The 22410-nt window shown below is 44.0% G+C and overlaps 1 protein-coding gene across 4 annotated transcripts in view; it reads left to right on the top strand.

Moving 5' to 3' along the window:
• The first annotated feature begins 5787 nt into the window (after positions 1-5787).
• Positions 5788-22410, top strand: part of GRIK4 (glutamate ionotropic receptor kainate type subunit 4) — a 416936-nt gene continuing 400313 nt past the window's right edge. For 3 of the 4 annotated variants that reach the window (XM_089537351.1, XM_089537353.1, XM_089537354.1), the window contains exon 1: positions 5788-5896. The gene's annotated coding sequence lies outside the window, so the exon portion shown is untranslated. Of the gene's footprint in view, positions 5897-12888; positions 12970-22410 lie in introns of those variants that run through there. The other variant, XM_089537352.1, reaches the window with a different exon arrangement.

Here is a 22410-nt window from a genome sequence, read left to right on the forward strand (position 1 = left end):
CATCTCTCTAGAGACTGTTACTACTTCTTGGCAGGAGGGAGTTGGTGTAATAGCTCATTTCTGTTAATGCAGGAGTCCAGTTAATTGAAGGTTTAAAAGCTTTATTTTCCTAGCTGCCGGAGAGAGGAGGAAGAGAAGAGAGAGACTACAATAGCTTGTGGCAACGGTCCAAAGCATTATAACTCACAAAGGTGTACAAAAAGGTGGGCTTACTGTACGTAGGGGTGTGCATTGGGGAATGAATGCATCCGTTACAGGGGGAAGAACCGTATCACTCTACCTAAATTGTTGGTTGCTGTAGCCTTTATAAGTTATTATCTTAATAATATATTACACCTGGGGGGAAAAATAGCTAGTTAATTGTAATGACACTTTTCAGACGCTCACTCACTCAGCCATTATGAACATTGATTGTGTTTAATAGTAACTTGCAAGAATTCAATGGGCATCTCAGATCATTTGCAGCAAGCATCAATTCCACAAACCTTCCTTGTCATTGCTTCTTCACATTAGGGATGGACCTATTGCAAAATTGCCCCTGCTCCCAACATAGCGCTACTCTGTTCACATCCATATGGGAAACTAGCTCCCCATTTTTGTAGCCTCCTAATCGAGTTCTTGAGAGCCAGTGTGGTGTAGTGGTTTGAGTGTTGGAATAGGTCTCTGGGGACCTGGGTTCAAATCACATGCTCTCAGTCATAGGGCAAGGCAAGGGCAAACCACCTCTGAACAAACCTTGCCAAGAAAACCCTATTATGGCCTTAGGGTTGCTATAAGTCAGGAACAACTTGAAGACACACAACAACCACAAATCAAGTTCCTTGGTCTCAAGGCCTGAATTGCAGAGCACCTCCAGTCCTCAAGGTCAAGAGGAGGAATCTTAGGGTGATGGTGCTGTCTTTGAAAGTGTGTGTGTCTTCAGTTGTTGGACTTGATGCTTTGTATCTACAGTGGTCTCTCCACATTCACTGGGGTAAGGGGGTGAAGGACCTTGTGAATGTGGAAAACCCACAAATAAATATAAATATACCTAAGAGAATAGCTTTCTGCAATCTCCAGGTCCTCCAGAGCAACCTTATGCAACATCTGCCAGATGTTGATCACAGAGTCACGCTGGAGGACCTACAAATGCCTAGAGAAGTGTTTTCTCTAGAAACATCTAGGTTCTCCAGCACAAGTCAATGGTCAACTTCTGGTAGAGTTGCACCAGAGGACTTAGAGATTCCTAGAGAGAACATATTAATCAAGACCTCAAATAATCAAATCCTCAAAAGCCAAAGCCACAAATTTGGTGGGCCAACTGTAAATGGCATATATTTGAAAATGCTACCAGTCCTCTAGGTCCTATCTAATTCTTTTTTTCTTCTTCTTATAGCAGTGCAACAGGCATTTTATTTTATTTCGATTTCACCTGTGAAATCCATTGCTCCTATAGATACTTACCTGAGAGTATTTCTGAAAGAACACAATGGGAATTACTCATAAGCGGGATGTGCATAGGATTGCACTGGCACAAGCTCTCTCATTCTCTGTATGTATGTCTGTGTGTATTTATATATATATATAGAGAGAGAGATTCAAAGATATAGCCATGTTAGTCTGCAGAATGCGGGAGTAGACCGAAGTCTAGGAAATCTCATGCTGCCCATTTCTTTCTTGCAGTTACTCTCAAAGGTGCTACAGTACAAGGTCTCTCTATGTACTATATATAAGACTTGTCCTATCCTCCCAAGAGCCTCGTATTGGTATGTGATCACTGCAGAAATGAGCGGGATGTAAACAGACAGAATGCAGTGTACACACAACAAGGATTATTACGTGAACTCTATGCTAACCAAAACATATGTTAATTAGAAATATTGACATTCTTCCTTATTAGATTACATATGGCTGTTTTCAATTGTGCTGGCTAGGTTTGGGATGTTTACCGATTTGTATATGAAGATTTAATGGAACGACAGGGTTGCTGATTCCACAAATTGGTTTTATGCATTCAGTTCTCTCTTGCATTATTTTCCCCTTCCCAATGAATTAGAGAACTGTTTGCATATGTCTATGTAGGTATATGTGTCCGGGTTATTGATTCCTCTGTTTATTTCTCTATGATTTTAGACTCAGCTCAGCTTTTATTGACTGTATGATTGTGTTCTCCTTATTGCTTCATGCTGGGCGTTGTAGTCCGTTTTGGATATTATTTTGCAACAGAAAAAATAGGAACATACACATTTGTATTTCGCCGGTGCATTTAATTCAGGCACAGAACTAAGTTTCGTCTTTAAAGAATAGATTTGATAGTTAAAAAGGGGAGACTAAATTCATTGGTGTAAGCACAGCAGACAAGTAATTTGTTCTATTAACATTAATTAAACCATTAGTTTTAAAAGAGACGATGGATTTCAAAGAGAACGGCATGTTTAATTTTCATTACTATCCCCGTTCCAACCCAGTTTTTGGCACCGGCTCGTTTAGAAGCGGCTATTTTATTTTCCACCTGGTTTCTAAAAATTTGCTTTCTTCGTAAATTAAAAAGCAACTGTTGTTGTTAATTGCTGTCAAATTGAGATCGACTTTGGTGTCACTCTGCTTTCAGCAGCCCTGCTCAGATCTTGCAGACTCAGGGCCATGGCTTCTCCGATTGTGTCCATCCATCTCAAATGCAATCTTCCTCTTTTCCTGCTGCCTTCTGCCTTACCAAGCATTATTGTCTTTTCTACTCAGTCGTTTCTTCTCATGATATGTCCAAAGTCTGACAGTCTCAGCTTAATCTTCTTGGCTGCTAGGGAGAGTTCTGCCTTGATTTGCTCTAGCACTCATTGATTTCAAAGAAAGTAACTCTAAGAGGATGGTATCTGAATTCCCTTGAAGTTTATTAAACCCTCCATGTGTTTCTGGATTGCAATTTCAGCCATCCCTAGCCAGCATACTCTATGGGGAGGAATGCTGGGAACTGCAGTCAGTACAACATTCGGAGGGCATGATTCCAGATTTAAGCGTAATGAATTTTGCATGTGGATATATGCGTGCTAATAAATAATAATAATAAAATAATAAAACTTTATTTGTATCCCACTTCTCCTGAGTTATAATCCAGTGTTTAAACCACTATGCCACACTGGCTCATGCACTAAAGACCTTTAGCTATGGAGGAAAAGAGTCAAAACAGACCAGCTAGTTCAGGATAGAGGCATGCGGTCAAATTTGAAATACATCAGAGAGATTTTCTTACCTTTTCTTCATTCTCTTTCTTTCACTTACGCACACTCTCCATTCCTCTGAAAACTTTATCTCCTGCAGTTTATCTCCATGCAAGCAGTTGGGGTGTCTTTTAGTCAAAGCGAGCCAGCACTGAACTGTGTGATCCTCCTCCTCCTCCTCTCGAGACCACTTTGTGCAACGAATAACGAGTCAAATCCTCTTATTCTTTGCAGCACAGGAACGGTTAATGCTGTTAGTTAAGCCTCTGGAGGAAGAGGGAAATGAATTTATATTAAAGTAAGTAAATTTAGCTAGCTTTAATTAGTAAACGTAACTAGTAATTTCATGCTCGGATAGCGAGTGCCGCTATTAAGCCTCACTGGGCCGAAGGAGTAACTAATCAGTACTTAACTTGTTAAATTTAACTAATGATTTCCAAGCTATGGTTTAGTTTTCTTTTCCTAATGAGAAAGGGGGAAAAAAACACACAGCAAAAGAAAGGTGCGAATTAAGGAAGGAGATTGAGAAAGATACCAAGTTATAATTGCCAGAAATGAAAACCATAAGTAAGCCGCGGCGGAGCTATTTTAAGATCCCGTGCTTGTAATATTGGCAAAAAAATGCAATATGTTTTCTCCCCTCCCCTGGGTTTATTGTTCCACCTCTCTGGCAGTTCACAAATATTTTCCACTGTGTTTTCAATAAAGTAGCTGTGCCGTTGCAACCTTCGTATCCTTGATGAGTTGTATAAAAATGTTGCATGGCAGTTTTCCCTGCTCCAGTCCTCCGCTGATGCTAAAATGGGATTTATTCCAATTTGGGGGGTAGGAAAGAGATTAATATCCTTGCTTCCCTGCTCTTCATAACTTGCAGCATTTCCGGGAAACCTTTCCTTCTGCGTTCATCTCCTTCGATACAGCTTTTTAAAACAGTGCCTAGAATCACAACCCTATCTTATATTGGCTGACTGTTCTTATTGTGTGACTTCCAAGTCATTTCCACCTTATAACAATCTGAATACAAACTTATCATGGGGGTTTCTTGGCCAGATTTGTTCAGAGGCTGTTTTTGCCTTTGAGGCTGAGAGAGTGTGACTTGCCCAAGGTCACCCTGTGTAGTTTTTCGTGAGTTTTTCGGGCTTTGTGGCCATGTTCTAGAAGAGTTTATTCCTGACGTTCCTCCAGCATCTGTGGCTGGCATCTTCAGCATCTTCTATGGATGCCGGCCACGAAAGCCTTCGTCGTCACCCTGTGTGTTTTCATGGCTTTGCAAGGATTCAAACTCTGGTCTTCTGGAGTCCTAGTCCAACATTTGCACCATTACACCACACTGGCTCTTATTGGCAAACAGTATACAGAAGGCCAGAGTGGTGTAATGGTTTGAGCATTGGACTAGGACACTAAGAGACCTGGGTTCGAATCCTGACTCGGTCTAGGGGTTACCCTCGACAAGTCACACATTCTCAGCCTCAGAGGATGGCAATGGCATATCCGCCTCTGAAGAAACTCCTACAAATAGGTTCACCTTAGAGTCCCCATGAGTTGGAAACAACTCAAAAGCACAACAAATAGGCCTATGAGATATTCTACTTCAGTCCACACTGAATTCAATTTGGCTTCTATGTGTGTATGCGCTTTTGTTTCCTATGAACTTTATGGAGACCTTATGCATTTCACAGGGCTTTTAAAGGCAAGGGATCATCAGAAGTGGTTTTGCCAGTGCCTTCCTCCGAAACAGAGCCGATGCCACTTACTACTTCTTTGCGGTCTCCCATCCAAGTACCAACCATGTCTGACCCTGCTTAGCTTCCAGTATCTGGCTCCTTAAAGGTATTAAGGCTGTGTTGTATATGACCAGGGTGACCAGAGGTCCTCCTTTCCCTGGAACTGTCCTACATTTCAGCCTTCAAAGGTCCAAGGTGACCCTGGGCAAGTCACACTCTCTCAGCCTCCGAGGATGGCCCTGGCAAAAACCCCTCTGAAGAAAAGTGCCAAGATCATCTTATGATAGGTTGGCCTTAGGGTCAAGTCAGAAATGACTTGAAGGCACACAACCCCAACCACAACCACAATAAATTCTGGACCAACGTTATTTTTGTTGACCACCAGGGGGCGCCCTCTGCCCTTTTCATGCAGCTCCCATTCATTCTGTGTGTCACTCATTTTTCCCTCTAGTTGCCTGACAGTGCAGAGCTTTGGGCAAGCCACACTCTCTCAGCCTCAGGGGAAAGCAAAGGGCAAAACCTCCTCTGCACCAATCTGGCCCAGGAAACCTTGGCATCAGTCAGCAAAGAGGAAAGCAGAGAGGCAGGATGCAGGATGACAGGGCTTGGATCTGAGTTGGAAGCCTTTAGTGGAGGACAGGGGCTGGAAAAAGGAGGACAGAGGCTGGTCCCTGGGTCGCAGCATCCCTCTGGGTTTCCTTTCAGGTTGTCGTTCCCTTTGCCTCCACCAGGCGGCGCCCTTCCCCTGGCTCTCTCTGCCTGCCTCCCTCTGCCTCTGGGCATCCCTGCCTTTTGCAGCTGCCTTCTGCTTCTGCTTGTGCTGCTGCTTCTGCTTCTGGATCGCAGCCCTTCTCTTGAGCTCCACCGATCCCTCCTCCCCAGCCGAACCCCAGCCAAGCCAGCCTCCGGGAAAAGGAGGAGGACAAAGGAGGACAGAGGAGGAGGCACCCCCTGGAAGAGCCCAGCCTTGCCCCCCAGGTAAGCAGAAGCATCCCCTGCTGCAGCCGGGCCCCTTCTTCTCCTCTCCTCTCTCCTGAGCAGCCTCTCCCCCACCCAAAAAGCAAAGAGGCAGCTGCCAGGCTCACAGCATCCTCAGCTCCATCTCCCGGGGCTTGGCCCCCTTCTTCCCATCCATCCCTTTCCAGGACACCCCCTGCCCCCCCCCAATGCCAGGACTTCAGGATCGACCCAAGTCCTGCTCCAAAAGGGGCTCCAGTCCAAGACCACTGCCCCCAGCCATCATCTCTCTTCTGCTCTCTCTTTCTGTCTGTCTGTCTGTCTGTCTATCCATCTATCTGTCTATCTAGATTTCTCTCCTCCCTTCTTTATTTCTTTCTTTCTCTCCTTCCTTCCTTCTCCCTTCCCTTCCTTTCTCCCTTTCTCTCCTTCCTTTCTTCCTTTTTCTCCTTCCTTCTTCCTTCCTTTCTCCCTTTCTCTCCTTCCTTTCTTCCTTTTTCTCCTTCCTTCTTCCTTCCTTTCTCCCTTTCTTTCCTCCCTCCCTCCCTTTCCTTCTTATTTCTTTCTCCCCTTCCTTCCCTCTGTCTTACTTCCTTCCTGCTTTCCTCCCCTCCTTCCCTCTCTCCCTCTCCTTCCTTCCCCCTCTTCTCTGGGGATCTCTCTATTGCAAACTCTCCCCTTCCCACTCTTCCTGGAGACCTTCCTTGGCTAGCAGGAGCTGAGCTAGTGGTGCCTTGCTCCTGGACTCCTTTGGATCTCTTGTGTAAATATGTGTGTGTGTGTGGGGGGGGGAGACTAGTGTCTTTTGGGGTGCCTTGCAATCCAGGACTTTGCTGCTCCCTCCCCCCTCAAATAAGGCTACCCATCACGACTAACTCCTAGTCCCATCCAGCCATCCCTCACCCCACTTCTAAACTGGACCCCATTCTGCTCCTCTCCTCTGCTTCTAGGGCTGCTCTGTGTTGTCATCCCCAGCTCAAAGTTCCTGGACCTCATTTCTCCTTCCTTCCTCAGAGCTGAGCCCTTCAGTGGCTCCCAAGCTCTCTCTCCCTCTCTCTCAGGGTGGCAGAATCCCCTTCTTCATCTCCCTTTGCTCCACTTTGGCACCCTCTTTCTGATTCCTTGCAAACCTTCTCCCTTCCCATGCATTTGGGGCAGGGGATCAGGGTCCCCCCCCCCCAATAAAAGAGTTTTATTTGTGCTATATTTTGTTATATGTTGGAGGTGAACCGAGAAGTGGAGCACCTACAAAATAAAAGTCTAAGACTTCAGGGACCTTGCGTGGATTTTTATTTGCTGTGCTCCTCAGTTTTGCAAGGCTGGGGAATGGGAAGAGGCAACCAGATCCTGCCACAGCATCTTCCCACACTAGTCCTCTTGCCAGTAGCAAGTCAAACAGGACTTCAGGTTTGGAGCTGTCCTCCTTGTTGTGCCAAGAAGGCAGTGTGCCTGTATGAGGGACACATCTCTCTGTGTGCATGCATTATAAATCATGCCTCTGCCTTGCATCTTGTGCGTTGTGTCTGGTGGTGGTTACTTGGTGTGGAGATAGATTTAAGAGTGCTAGCAGTGGCTGTTGTGGGACAGAGAGTAAAATGGAGATGGGGCGGATATTGAGGAACTGAAGGTTGGGATGATGGATGCCAAAGTGAGGCGGCTGTTATGATGTGTAGGTGGTTGGGAGAGATTGCTGGTTGGAAGAGGATGGAGTCTTGGCCTGGGGAAGTAGGTTTTCTTTCTCTTTCTGGAGGGGATGCTGGGAGTTGAGCTGAGTGAGTGATGGATGTCTTGGAGGAACAAGATGGAGCGATGGTAGCAGGTGGGTGGAGAAGAGAATGACAGCAAGAGAGATAGACAGACAGCTTCGGGGAAGGAGGGTTGGCTAAGTTATGTGTGGTTTCTTGAACATCCCTTAAAGGACTTCCAAGTAATCCATGCATCGAGGGGAGAAAGGAATGGATGCCATCTGCCAAGCTGACTATGGGCTTTCTTTGGTGCCATCTTCTTAGCCGTGATTCTGTGACCAGGCCTTTTGCAAATGATAACTTGCCCTCAATCAGGGACGTAGCCAAGGGGGGGGGTTCTTGGGGTCCGGACTCCCCCTTCCATTAGAAAAATGAATGGTGTGTGCTGCTGCGCCGCCACACTCAAGCCCCATTATAATGGTGGCACTTAGTCTGGACCCCCCCCCCCCCTTCCTAAAATCCTAGCTACGTCCCTGCCTCAATTTAAAGTTGGGGGTAAAGAATGATTGTGGAGACGGGGCATTTTTCTTCTGCAACTAGGAACATTGCAGGTGCTCTTTCATTCACTCCATGATTTGAATAGTGCTGAAGTGCATCACTTATGAGCTTGCTTTAAATGTTTGGTGTTTTTTTTTGGCAAATATTGTGGTCTTGCCCCTTGCATCAGGGACAAAGGTTGTTGGGGTATTTTTTGGTGGTTCTTTGGGAATACAGTGTTTGGTTTCCCCACGCTGTAGGAACTGGAAACTGATGAGCTTTTCAGACTCAAAGCTCAGTTGAAGAAGAGATGGCTACTTCAAACAAACGGGTGATTTATTGCTGCACAAGGAAAAAGTTCTTCTTCCCAAAGTCATCTTGCAATAGAGTATCTAGGGCTGAATGGCAGAGGGCACCTAGCCCAGGTATAACCTGGATGGTGGATGCAAAGTAGGCACCAAGGTTGAAGGAGATCAGCAGGTTTTCATACCGACAAATGGTGGCATGTTTCTTTTGCCATTTGGAAGAGTTAGCCTTGCTTGCTTTCAAGGTGGTGGGTGAAAACCCAGGGCATGAGATTTGCCGAGGTTTAGCAGAGTTTGATGAAGCTTTATTTTTACTGGTCAGTCTAACACAGTAAAGACAATGAATATTGCTGGTAGGAGGAAAGGGGAAAAAAGCATTAGAGGGATGTGATACTTCCATTATATGATTATTTTTTACTCAAATCCAGTGCAGCACTGTGTGTTTGTAAGTAAAACTGCACCTATTTCTGAGCATGGAAATGACTGCTTATGGCTCTGTTGTTTGAAATGGATTTCTGCATATCTATCTAGCCATCTATCTATCTAGATAACTATCTAGATAGATGAAGTTTAGAGGTCATGGATTTATCTTGACATTAAAGAGAGCTATAATTGGGTTGGATTTGACATACATAGTTATTGATCAAGAAGTCCTACTTTCTCGTTTTATGGAATATATTATAGGAACCAGTTAATCTAATCTGAGCATAGGCACTTGTCTTTCTGGATCACAGCAAAGGTTCATTGAAATCCAGCTTTCCATGAATGACCAAGCAGTCATCTCCTTGAACAGCCACACAAAGTGTGCAAAGAATGACCTCCTAATCTGTTGTTGTTGTTGTTGTGTGCTGTCAGGTAATTTGTGATTCATGGCAACCCTAAGGCAAAACTGCCATGGGGTGGATTCTTGGCAAGTTTCTTCAGAGGGGGTTTGCCACTGCCATCCTCTGAGGCTGAGAGAATGTGAGTTGCCCAAGGTCATCCAGTGGGTTTCTATGGCTGAGCTGGGGTTTGAACCCTGGTCTCCAGAGTTGTAGTCCAACATTCAAACCACTACGCCACACTGCCCAGTGGTATTCTGCTTGAAAACATGGATGCTCCATTTAGTGGTGAGGACTGCTAGCCATGAGTAGCTTTCCCCTTTGTCAGCTATTGATAGTCCTTAAAGCCTTTTATATATATTATATCATTCAATCCTCACAACAGCCTTGCAAGGTAGGTCAGTATTTTAATCTCCCCTTCTCCTCCGTTTCAAAGGGCAGAGGTTCCTACAGCTGCCGAACAAGCTTGAGATATTGACTAGGTGATAGGGTTCTAGAGTTTGCATTTCAATCCCTGGGGTTTGCAGTGGGTGTTGTGAAGCAAAGACATACATAGCCCTGTAATGGGAGATAGAGCAAAAAGCTGCCCTTTCTGTTTTATTCTTTGCTGTGAACTCAACACGTTCCTTCTCAGTAGTCAGGCTCATTCTCTTTCCAAAGGGGCAGCAGGGTTTGTTCTTCAAGGGCATGACCCTGGGGAAAGTTAATCTCATCTGCACACATTACTCTGTAGGGAGCTTTGTTTGATTTTGGACTGTTTTCATCCTTTCCCATGGAGAAGCTGAGCTCTGATGCCAGGAAAGCCTGGAGCTGCTTCTCAGTGATCAGGCAGGCAGGCAGGCACCAGACGGCATGGAGCTGCCCATCTCCTCTTGCAACCATGACACAAAGTGTGGAAATGGGCAGCTGAAAACAGCTTTCCAGGGTGAAACCCCAGCAAGGGGTGTCTGGCTTTAAGCATGGCATGCAGCGACGTGGGCAAGACGATGCTTCAGAGATGCTCAAGGACTGCATGTGGTCTTTTTAGCATGCACACCTAAGCAGAGAAAGACATAATGTGTCTTGTGCAGGAGGGTTGTGATGACCTGGAAGATTGTTTGTAGTCAGCAGGACAGCTGTTAAAACGGAATAGTTAAAGCTCTGAGCTGGGCATCTTCTGTTCAGATCCTGGCACAGATGCCGGTTTGTTGAGTTTAGCTGTAACTAAACTCAGGTTATTTGCACTTTGTGGTTATTCTGTGCTCTAATAAACAACGCTGGCTGACCTTGAAAGGTTGTGATAAATGCATCACTTGGATTGATTGTGTGTTTGTGGCTGCATCCACACCGCAGGATTAATGCAGCTTGACACCGCTTTAACTGCCATGGCACAATGCTACAGAATTCTGGGATTTGCAGTTTTATGAGACATTTAGCCTTCTCTGTCAGAGAGCTCTGGTGCCATAGCAAAGTTTCTTGGCAACTTTTTGTTTGCTGTGGCCATCCTCTGAGGCTGAGAGGGTGTCATTTGGCCAGCAGCTCCACCAGACCTGGAAATGGTGTAGGGTGGCAGTAGTGGCCCATTCCCACCAGCAACCACTGGTGGGAATTGGTGCCTTCTGGGTCTGGTGGTTCAGCTGGTGGTGGTGCTGGGGAAGCTAGTCTCCCCCCTTTGCCATTTGGCTAGCAACTCCACTGGACCCAAAAAAGGTTGTTGAAGAGAAGAAGAGGGTAATTAAAAATGATCTGTACTGGGTATCAAATATACCAGGTGTGCCACTGGCCCTTGGAATCTGCTGAGGTTTGGTTCCAGGACCCTTTTTGGAGACCAAAATCCATGGACACTCAAGTTCCATCACATACAGTGGAGTAGTAAAACAAGGATAGCCAGTGTGGTGTAGTGGTTTGAGCGTTGGACTGTGCCTCTGGAGACCAGGGTTCGATTCCTGCTGAGCCATGAAACCCACTGGGTGACCTTGGGCAAGTCACAATCTCTCAACCTCAGGGGAAGGCCATGGCAAACTACTTCTGAACCAATCTTGGCAAGAAAACCCCAGGATAGGCTTGCCTTAGGGTCACTATAATCCTGAAATGACTTGAAGATGCACAACAACAAAAACCAACAGTAAAATGTTGTCTTTTATGTAAAATGGCAAAATCAAGGTTTGTTTTTTGGAAATTGTTTTTTGGGAATGGTTGAAACTGTGGATGCAGAATCCGTGGATATGGATGTTTTCAGGGATGATGTACAGTTGACTCTCAATTTATGCAAGAGTGCAGGATCCCTTTGAAAGTGGAAGAACACTAATCTGGGACACTGTTTTTCTTTAACCTGAGAGAACACTTCTCTAGGCATTTCCTCTGGAGATTGGCCATAGAATTATGCTGGAGGACCTAGAAATGTCTAGAGAGAACCTTTTTTTTTGGTCATGTATAGGGCAGCAAATACAGTAGTCTGCAAATAAACAAATCCACACATGCTTAACCCGCAAATCTCAGGAGGGATGATTAGAATTTGCATGCTGCACAGTGGATCAGTATAGTATAAAAGGGGCCCTGGTCATCTTTTGGGCTTCCTTTGGGAGATGTGTGTGTATGAAGGATCCTCCTATGCATTTTATTATATAGCTAGCTCTCCATATCCATGACTTTTTATCCATGGATTCAAACATCCTTGGCTTGCAAATATCCAAAAAAGTATAAATTCCAAATAGCACACCTTGAGTTTTGCCATAAGGGACACCATTTTACTGTGCATCTGAGGAAGCAGACTTGAGTCTAGGAAAACTCATCCTGCCAACTTCTTTCTTTTAGTTAGTCTCATCGATGCTACAAGATCTCTGTACATACTGATTTTACAGGCGAACACAGCTATATCTTTCGTTTCTGTATGCCATTGTATTTAGCGAGACTTGGGTATCCACTGACTTTGGAATCAATGGGGGTCCTGGAACCAAACTCCAGGGGTTACCAAGGGCCCACTGTATTTTAATGGTCCTTTGGGTCAACTGTTTTGAGGTGCTGGTGGCTTCATCAGGGGCCAGTGTGGGACCCCAAGGGCCCTATGATGCTGCCCTCTGTCTTACAGCATATTCTCTGGCTGGAATGACTTATAGTTATGCAACCAAAATGTTAGGTAGAGAAGTCTTCTGTGCTTTCCTGCTGTGTAATAAACTTGGCTAAAAATGCATAGATTCCCCCCCCCCCCCACTTTAAAACCCTGAATAAATTAGGCGAAGTTAAGCATATTTGCATGTATTTAATTAGTTTGATTTCTTCTGCTTCCATGATTCTAAAGCTTTTGAGCAACTAGTTTAATAACAATAATAATAATGGGGGGGGGGATTGGTAAAGCAAGGGAGGAAAGGAAAAGCGTAGCTGGGAGACATTCCCAACCGAGTTATTTTTGGGTCTGTATGTGTGTGTGAATTAACCTGGAGGATTTTCAAGTTCTCGCTGCAGTTTTTTCTCCTCCCTCTCAAACAAACAAATAAACCTTGCAACTTTTCTCTCAGGATCACTCATTCGAAACAATCAAAGCATTGAGTCTTGGATTTGAATAGCAAGCAGGGAGGCTGTGTTTTCTTCACAAGGGGAAACTTTGTGGGTGGGGGTGTTTCTTCGGCTTTTGATAGACGGCAGAAGGATGGGATTGATTTGCATGGCAGAGGAGAAGTTCAGATGGAAAACCGTACCTTGCCCACCAGCTCTCTAGGTCTCCTGCAGCCTACCTGCAGATGGCGATGACCCTGGTCCTCCTCACAGAGGTATTGCAAAGTATTATATTGTGGCAACAGGCTCCAATGCATATAGAAATGCTAAGTTTATTGTCATTCTGATCATCTGTGTATAAATTCTTGCTGAGCTAGCTTCTTGATGGCATAGTCCTATGCATGTCTACTTTCTGTTTGTCTTTCTAGCTTGTGTGTGTGTGTGCGTCATTTGCTTTCAAGTCATTTCCAACTTATGGCAACTCAAGGGGTTTTCTTTGCAGGTTTCTTCAGAGGGAGATTGCCATTGCCATCCTCTGAGGCTGAGAGTGTGTGACTTGCCCAAAGTCACCCAGTGAGTTTCATGGCCAACCGGGAATTGAACCCTGGTCTCCAGCATCATAGTCAAACCACTACACCACACTGTAAATGTGTGTGTGTACGCACATGCATGTTGTTGTTGTCTACCATTTTGTATGCCATTGTATTTAATGGGAGTTGAGTATCCACTGTTCTAACTGTTGCTGCTGCTGCTGTTGTGTGACTTCAAGTTGTTTCTCACTTATGGCAACCCTAAGGCAACCTTATCATAGAGTTTTTGTCGCAGGTTTCTTTAGAGGTAGTGTGGCATTGCCATCCTCTGAGGCTGAGAGAGTGTGACTTGTCCAAGGTCACTCAGTGGATTTACATGGCTGAGCAGGGATTTGAACCCTGCTCTCCAGAGTCATAGGCCAATGCTCTAACTCCTACACCACATCGGGTCAGCATGTGTATACATGTATGCATATATTTAATTTATATTCTGCCCTTCTCCCAGCATGGAACCAAAGGCAATGCACAACAGAGGTAAAAACCAAGACCAGCTAAAACACAACCATAAGAGTAACAAACACCTTGAAAAGATACATTTGAAAAAGTGAGGGAGGTGGTCAGAGCTCTGTGGGGACTCTCAGGGAGCTTTATGAGCTGCAAAAGCGAGGTTCAAGGGCTATATATGGTCCATGTTTATATTTTCCCACCTTCTGATGTGACTATTACTCCACGCTACCTCTTTGAATCTGTGGTTTGGGTTGCTTTCTTCTTTTGTGATGCTTACAGAACGTGACTGCATTTGGAAGCTCAAGAAAGGCGAAAGTGATGGAGGCAGGCAAACATTGGAGAGGAGTAAATACACACTTGGAATTAGTATGAACAGTTTAAGCAAGAGGATAATTTAATAGGGGAGGAAATCAATGGCAAAGGATGGAGAGTTTTAAAATTTAGGGGAATCCGCCACTAGGCGAATAGCTAATAAGAGAGTTTGAATAATTGGACTGGCTACCCAGCAAGCTGTTTGTTTGTTGTTGTTAACCACCTCCAAGTCGATCTCAACTCTTGGCGACTCTATGGATGAGACATTTCCAAGACTCCCTATCCTCTATTGCTTTGCTTAGTTCTTGTAAATTCATACCCGTGATCTCTTTAATAGAGTCCATCCATCTCACATGCAGCCCTCCTCTCTTTCTTCTTCCCTCCACCATTCCTAGCATTATTACTTTTTCCAATGATTCATGCCTTCTCATAATGTGTACTGAGAGATTTATTCAGGCATGTGCTGTGTACCACTGGTCTTGCACAGCGCCAGCAAGAGAGAAACAGGGTGAAGGCCCTTGAGTGTTGTTGAGTTGGAGAGGACCCACAAGTATTGCTGAGCTGTGTCTGTCTTATAAGAGCCAGACTGTGCCATTGTGCTCATGTATCATGTAGGGCAGTGTTTTCCAAACGTTGGTCCTCCAGATGTTTTTGACTACAGCTCCCAGAATCCCTGATGGTTGGCCCAACTGGCTAGGGCTTCTGGGAGTTGAAGTCCAAAGCAGCTGGAGGACAAAAGTTTGGGAAGCACTGATGTAGGCTGTTGGACTGTATCATATGAATAAATATTTTTTCAGATGACAAATAGTTGACAATTTTTCTTCCCAATTGGGGAAGGGGGGGGGGGATCTCTTTGTGTACTTGCATATTAAAGAGAAACCAAATGAGCTGGTTCTGAAGCTGCAAGACACCAATCGGGGGCTGGTGATGCCTATGTCCATAGGATAGTGAATCCACCTGAGAATTTGGATAGCTTTAAAGGAGTTATCCAAGGTACTGAACTTCTTTCAGCATGTTTAGCCAAGGTCTCAGCATAGTTCCTTTAAAGTGGTTCTCAAACCTTCCTCCTCCAGATGTTTTGGACATCAGCTCCAAGAATTCATGATTGTTGGCCTAGGGCTTCTTGGAGTTTGTCCAAAACACCTAGAAGATTAAAGTTTGGGGACCACTGCTTTAAAGGCTGGATTAAAATCTGGATTCATGGCCCCACTGAAATGGGAGCTGTCACTTCAAGATGCAGGTGGGAAAGATTCAGACGTTCAGTGCTGTCTCTGTTCTAAAGTGGTACAGACCAGCAGCCATGATCTCAGCTCTAGAAGTCATTCTGGCTACTGAGAATGTCCCAGCAGATGCCTCCAGAATGTCCATATGTGATGCCCAGAGTGAGTGATAATTGTCCATCATATCCATTGAAAACAAGGGCTGTGACTCTGGCACTGATAAGCCAATATTCCACAGATTCACTCAGCCCCGTTTGACAGACTGCTTCTGCTAGAGGCCGATGCAGTATGCAGGAGGAATCAGTTTCTTAGATTGACCATATATTGTGCATGCACATTCCTTCATTTCTTTGTATGTACTTTCAACTGAATGCCTCCTTGTATATCCCTCCCTTTGGGTCTTGTTTAATTTGCCTAATGCCAAAACCTCAAAAGCTCACTGCATTCCCAATCTGATGGGCAACTTGGCTAGTTGAGCCAGTATGCATGCTGTTAGGGGACAGGAGGACTAGGCTTTTCCATCATTGCAAGCATGGTTGGAGATATTGGTGGCTGCCCCTAGACTCTGGAACTCCCTTCCCAGGGATGGCACAATGGCCCTCTCCTTCTTGTCTTTCTATTGGCAGGTTATAACCTTTTTATTGAGACAAGAATTTTAAAACAAAGATTTAAAATAATGGGCTAGGGGGTGCTCTGTTGTTTTGGCTCTCAAATAAGAATTCTTCATCTCATCCCATGATGTTTTCCTTCAGTCTCCATATTTCTAGCATTCCTAGAGTGAGGATCTGAAAATCATTCACACCTAGAACTCTTCTATTTTCTCAGTTTGCATTCCCTTGGTCACTTTGTCCACCCCTTTGTTTTGCATGCCTAAACAGGATTTCTAAATGCTCGACTGATGCTTTCAGTTATTGTAGTTTGGAGACTGAAGGCAAATTTCCTATCTTCTTTGGAAGGGGCAATGCCCTCATTTTGCTACCTCCATTACCCTCTGTTTGTTTTGTATGGGCTCTGTGCTTCTTTAAGATCTACCAAACTAGATGAAGTTCTTGACAATTGAATACTTAGGAGAGGTAATGCCATTCTCCTGGGGTTATTCTCTGGAATTTCCATACTGTGGCTTTCAAGGCGCAGATGAGAAGGAAGACTTGATTAAAAAAAGAAAAGACATACAGTTTTCCCCTTTGTAAAGTAATGCCAACGCAGCAGAAGAGACCATGGAGCCCACTTTATTTGGTTATAAATCCTGCCTAATGAAAATATTATCCTAATTGTGGGAGTTCAGCGCAGGGGCTTCAGACCGTGCATAAGAAAAGCCGGCGTATTACGAGATATTAGAGGAGTTGCAAAATCTCCTTCCTTATAATGAGCTCTTTTTAAACTGCCCTGATATTAAATTGCTGGGTATGGTATGTTGGCCATAGACTGGAGGAGTAATTTATGATGCCAATAAGAGTGTCCTCCTTTTTCCTTTCCTTAAAGGACACTTGGTGCCTGCTGAGCAGTTGGTGACTCTAGATTTAGTTGCCCGAGGGACTATGAGGAAGAGTACATGTTGAACAGATGTGCTAGTGGAGAGTTTGGAAATGTGTTTATTCCAGCCATAGCCTCCAGGAGCCCCCAGATGGCATGGGGATTCTGGAAGTTACAGTGTGAAAAAGTAAGTTTGCAAGTTCTGTTACTGGGCTAATATGTTTGCAAAAACTACTACTGCTGCTGAAAGTCAAGTTTCTCATAAACCAGTGGTTCTACGGACCCACAACCATAAAATTTTGGTGTCTCGGTTCCTAAGACCATTTTCCAATGGTCTTAGGGTCATTTGACCCCCAAAGGAGTCACGACCCACAGGTTGAGAACCGCTGTCATAGATGAACCTGCTGCCCAAAAGCAATGTATGAAAGTCACAGAAATATAGGGTTGAATGAACCTTTAGGAAACACCCAGGAGCTTCTGTGATACTTGTAGGGACATCCCAGGAAGCATAACTGATGGCATCAGTGTGACCATCTTGGATGCTCCTCTCTACCTCGAAACATCAAATTATCTACATAAAGTGGTGCTTTAATAGGATTGCTAGGATTAACTTTATAACTATCAGGTTTTCAGATGAACTTGGTCTTAATCTGTTTTAGTATGCACAGGAATCTTGTAGCACCTTTGAGACTGAGTGGAAGGCGTTATTGCATAAGCTTTAAGCTTATGCTCCAACTTTTTTCAAACAGTTGGTCTCAAAGGTGCTACAAGATCCTTTTGCATACTCACATTCCAGCTTAACATGGCTACATCTCTTGATCTATGTTGTAAGTCTCCTTGAGTCCCATGTTGGGAGAAAGATGTGCTATAAATTAATTAAAGAAGGACACATTTTGCTTATGTTGACACTTAAGGGAACCTCTCATGGGAGTTTCTCAGCAAGATTTCTTCAGGGAAGGGTTGGCATTGCTTTCTTCTGAGGTTGAGAGAGAATATGACTTCTCCAAACGTCCAAACTATTACACTACACTGCTTCATAAATATAAAGGGATGTGTTACTGTTATCATGGGGTTTTCTTGACAAGATTTGTTCCGGGGGAGTTTTTCTTTTTGTATATACTCTTTGTTAAATTCTATACATTATTAAAAACAAACAAAAAATAAAGCAGCAAATATTAAGACAACACAATATTTCTAAAACATCTAACATAGAATAACATAGCAAAGCCCCACAAAAAACATTTAAAATGGTGTCCTTCCTTTTGTTTTCAGTGCTTCTGATACTTATTGATAAAGTCACTACACCAGAAAAACAAATAAAGAATATTTTATCCACATAATTCATAAACAAAGCTGATTCTAACATTTCACTTTTTGAAGTTTTTTTTTCATTCCTAACGTAAAACAAAGTTATCTCCCCATGCGTTTTTCAAGTAACAAATCGAGGGTTCCCAATCTCTCTTCAAAGTCTCTAAAGATCTGATGGAGGTTTTCATTGCCTTCCTCTGATGTTAGGAGATATGACTTGCTAAGGACATTTAATAGGTTTCTATGACTGAGCAGAGATTCATACCTTGGTCTCCCAGAATCTGAACTTAAAGCTGAAATTAGTATACCATGCTGACTTTCTAAGACTCAATACCTGCTTATTTTCCAGTTCAAAAACTCATCCCTCCCTCCCCTGAGTTGTACGAATTGCAAGATTACCATTTTCCTGTTCATTTCATACAGGGATCTTTCTCATGGAAGTGCTGAGAATTCAACCTGAGCCCTTCAGCATGAATGCCAGGTCTTTCTTGAAGCCCTTACTGTTGCAGGTTGGTTGTTCCATAAGCTTCTGTCACACCAGGCCAATGTGGGGAGTTCAGGAAGGTCTTGTTAAAGTCACTATGATTCATCAATCTTGTTACGTTTGTGGTTAGAGCGGCTCATCCCAGCTGCTCTCACTCTCTCTGTGTGCCTATGTGTCTGTGTAAGCACCTTGAGAGATCCAGCTCGCCCAGCCAGGTGGTGAAAGCAAGCTGCAATCTTGTTTATAAGCAATTGATTAACCAATGCACCATTTCAATACAGAATGCTCTGCTGAAGAATTTTCATAAAGAGGGCTATTTTTTCCCCTTATCTGAACAATAGAGATGAATTGCATACTATCTGGGATGTCATCTTAAAATGTATTACTCTAGGAGGCAGAGGTCTGCACTTGGTTTGCAACCATCCGGTCAATGCTGAATGCTTTTGAGGTGGGGGAGAAATGGCTCCAATTAAAGTTTGATTAAAAATCTGAATTTTGGACGCCTGATTAATTAATGAATGGATCGATGGTGCCAGTGAGCTGGTTAACGTTCTCAGCCTTATTAGTCACATTGCCTCAAATGGAATGGTTAGTTAGGCACAGAAGAAGGGATCCTCCATGAAGGCAGCTTTGCACAAGATACAGATAAATCAGGTCACACATCTTAACTTTTGAATCCGTTCAGAAAATTGTTTTGGACATTTGGGTCCCTTGGTAGATAATGTTAGCAGCTCCTTCACCATCCTGACCCTGATGCTGTTGTGCCCTTGTTGTTACCACTGCCATGTTCCAAAGATGGCTTAAAGTAGCCTTTTTGAGCCTGGTGCTTCACATGTGCATTGGACTACAATTCCCATCATGTCAGCCAGGAGAGCTTGAGACTGATACATCTTAAGGGAGTGATAACAGCTTCGGGTATGTTTCTTTGAAGTAATAAGAGATGGAAGACGATCAAATCAATAACATTGAAGGCTTGGTTTGTCAACATTTGGTCCTCCGTATATTTTGGGCTTCAGCTCCCAGAATCACTGGACATAGACCATGCTGGTGATGCTTTTGAGAGTTGAAGTCCAAAACAGCTGGAAGACACAAGCTGGAGAAATGTGGTCTAAACCTCAAGGAGGCAATATAGCTATTGGAAGCATGCAAAGGTGTTTGGATCTTGTGAGGACAGATGTGTTCTAGGTAGCCATCCAAGCTATGTCTGAAGACTGCTAACAAATGAAAGTCCACCATTTCAGAGAACCTTGTGAAGCCAGTGGCCTCAAGCAAAGAAAGGAGGATTGGAAAGATCTGGATCCAGTTTCTTAAACATGTGTTTGAAAAGGGAAGTGGAAGCACGAATAAAGAAGTAATTTAAGGAGGATCAGTGATGCCTCTTCATAATGACATGTGTTCCAACAGCTGTCCTTGTTTTCCCAAGGGGACACTGTACTTTCTGGTCCCAATCTATGTCAATCTCTGTCTTGGCTCTTTGGGAATGCCTTTGCAAAAATCTAATTAGTGTGAGTCCATAGAGTTGTCATTTGTCAGTGTTCAAGTGCCTCTGCAGTCTCTCTGGAAATTGAAATCCAGAGAGGATTCATTTTCTTTCCCTTGTATGAAGCCAGTCCTACCTGGAAGCAGAATGAGACAGTGGTGGTGAGTTCAGGTTGTAGCAGAGAGGACATGTGTATGTGCCTTTTGGCATGTCCATTGGACTACCCTGCTGTCCTCAGGTGCTTTACCACCAGGGTTGAAGTAAATAAAGTGGGATTGTCAATATGATCATATACTGTTTGTGGAATGGAATGGGTCATCGTATAGTCAAAGGACGGGAAACATCTTTCAGCTCAAGGGCCAAATTCAGTTTCAGGAACGTTTTCACAGCTGCATTATACTTTTCAGTTGGGTGAAAGGCACAAGGGCTGGTACCAAAAATACCAGCATAACTCAGCTTCAAAGCCTTACTGCCATTAGCCAAGTCATAGGAGTAACATTACAGAACCTAGGATGCTACCAAATGTTACCGTGATCTAAATGTAGTATGGCCCCCTTATCCATGGGGTATACATTCCCAGACTTACTGTGGGAATGAAACCACCAATAATAGTGAACCCTATTGAAATGACTAACATCTGGAGGACGTTGACCATAGAGCTGCACTAGAGGACCTACACATTCCTAGAGGGAACCTCTCTAGGCATTTCTAGGTCCTCCAGCATGACCTTGTGGTCAATGTTCTCCAGAAATTTACCACTGAATAGCTCTAAAGAACCTAATAGTGCCTAGAAAGAGGATATTTTTTTCCAGAGATGGTTAAGTGAAACAGTGGGTACCAGTCCCCTGGATACGGGGGTTGTACTACACTCCCATCATGATCTAAAGACCCCCATCCCAATTTCATCCTTTATCTCAGGTAGTTAAATGTCTTGGACTAGCCCTCCAAATGCTCTCCCAGATAAACAAACAATATGTGAACATCAAGGCATAATATGGTGTGCGGTTAGCCACCTCCACGCATTGCAGCTGCTGAAGTATATTTTGATCTGTTGATAACACATTGTAAGACACGTCTGTTTCCCCAGTATATCTTTAACCTGAAGAATAAACACTTCCCTGGCTTCTGCATCACCCTTCTGCAGGGTGGCAGAATAAATAGAGACAGCACACAAACAGCTGCAGAAATGTCTTCAGCAGTCTGAAGTGTGAGGGAATGTGTGTTGTTGTGGTGGGGAGGATGGAAAGAATATTCTCTGTCACTTTTTCTTGACTGAAAAATGGGTTCCCCGACAGGTGGGAAGCCCCACTGGGAAGAGATATGCAGAAGCAAGACATTGTGCAGTTTTATCCCAGTATTTCAACATCCCAGAGTGTTACAGAAGTTTTTTTTCTGTGCAGAGAGTTTCGTCCATCCCTGCAATACTGCAATTCTTGACTAGGATGCAAGCTATCTGGTCAGAGGATCTCCTGCCGTCTTGACTTAGTTGGGCCTCTGGCAGCCATCTTGGTTCCTAAGGACTGGAAACATATAAAAGGCTTCATTTTCTGAATTCTGCAGCCAAAATAACTTGCTCTTAACACCAACCAAGGAGAGTCCAATAAACATTCCCTCCCTGCTTTTGCAAATCCTTTGGCAATAATTTCTGATGGAGATCTAAGTTATTCCAAAATTTGTACACCGGGGAAGAACAAACTATGCAGAGATAAGGCGAGGCAAACAGCTACAGGAAACCTGCTTTGTTATTAATGGGAAAGGATCAGAGAGATGCAACGTGGAGTTTTCTGCCCCTGCTCCATTGATAATCCTCCTATCATATCCTGGCCAGGTGATGGCAGAGAGTCCTAACGTTTATCTTCATATTTATCCTGACCAACTTCTTGCATGAAAGGAGCTGCGTAATGTTATTCTTAGCTTATGTCTCAAGCAAGAACCAGCAGGTGCTGCAGGTGGAATTGGGCGAAGGAAGGGGAGTAAGAGGGAGAGGGCATTTTTACCTCTTGGCTGGGAACTTTCTTCTTCAAAGTCGCCTTTGCATTTTTCAAGGGACAAGAGGTTGGGGAGATGATCCTCCAGATATTTCCTTCCCTCCGCTCCCTCCCACTGTGTATTTGGTTAGCTAAGCATCAAACACGGCTGCAGGGAAATAAAAGAATGGATGCGTTGTCTTGGTTTTCATTTTATATGTATGCCTTTGAACTGATAGGTAAAATTCAGCATGCCGGCAAAGGCTTGAATTGAAAGCAGTGTTTGCATTGGGGGCAGGGAGCATGCCTAACTTAAAGTTTTGCTTGCAATATATTCAAAATTCTCCCCTGCTAAGTTTTTGTTGTTGTGTCCCTTCATGTTGTTTCTGACTTACGGTGACCCTATCATGGGGTTTTCTTGGCACATTTCTTCAG

The sequence above is a fragment of the Sceloporus occidentalis genome, unplaced genomic scaffold (genome assembly GCF_023333645.1).
Source record: "Sceloporus occidentalis isolate IW3139 unplaced genomic scaffold, rSceOcc1.0.p SCAF_9, whole genome shotgun sequence".
NCBI lineage: Eukaryota > Metazoa > Chordata > Lepidosauria > Squamata > Phrynosomatidae > Sceloporus > Sceloporus occidentalis.